Here is a 468-nt window from a genome sequence, read left to right as displayed (position 1 = left end):
CCGGGCTGTGTCACGCCGTGCTGTGCCGGGGAGACAACGTGGGAGGCGTGGGCTGTGCCGAGAGCCAGCAGGGAGCATGAGCCTCCGATGGAAAACATGGAATAACAGCGAGCAATTAGTCCGGGCAGCGTGACTGACGGATGAGGCTGGCCCCGGCAGCCAGCGGAGGGGGAGCAATGATTTAATTAACGCCGAGGAAGAGGATGGTCTCAGCACATGGGGCTGGTGCAGCAGGGGGGTGTGGGTGTCTCCCTGGTGTCCTGGGGGACAGGAAAGGGCTGGCAGCGCTCCGCAGGGAGCTGAGCTTGTGCTGGCGCCAGGGCTGAGCAAGGAGAAGAGGGGAAAGACAGGGACAAACGCCTTGTGCCCTGCTCCGGGACGCTCCAGCTTCGCGGTGAGAAGCAGAGACCCCCCCTACCCTGGCAGCGCCTCTCACGGGGATGGGTGCCCAGGGGCCATGCGTCTCCC

This window comes from Egretta garzetta, unplaced genomic scaffold, assembly GCF_000687185.1.
Source record: "Egretta garzetta isolate BGI_Z169 unplaced genomic scaffold, ASM68718v1 scaffold223, whole genome shotgun sequence".
In the NCBI taxonomy this organism is placed as follows: domain Eukaryota; kingdom Metazoa; phylum Chordata; class Aves; order Pelecaniformes; family Ardeidae; genus Egretta; species Egretta garzetta.
This window is presented reverse-complemented; position numbering follows the sequence as displayed.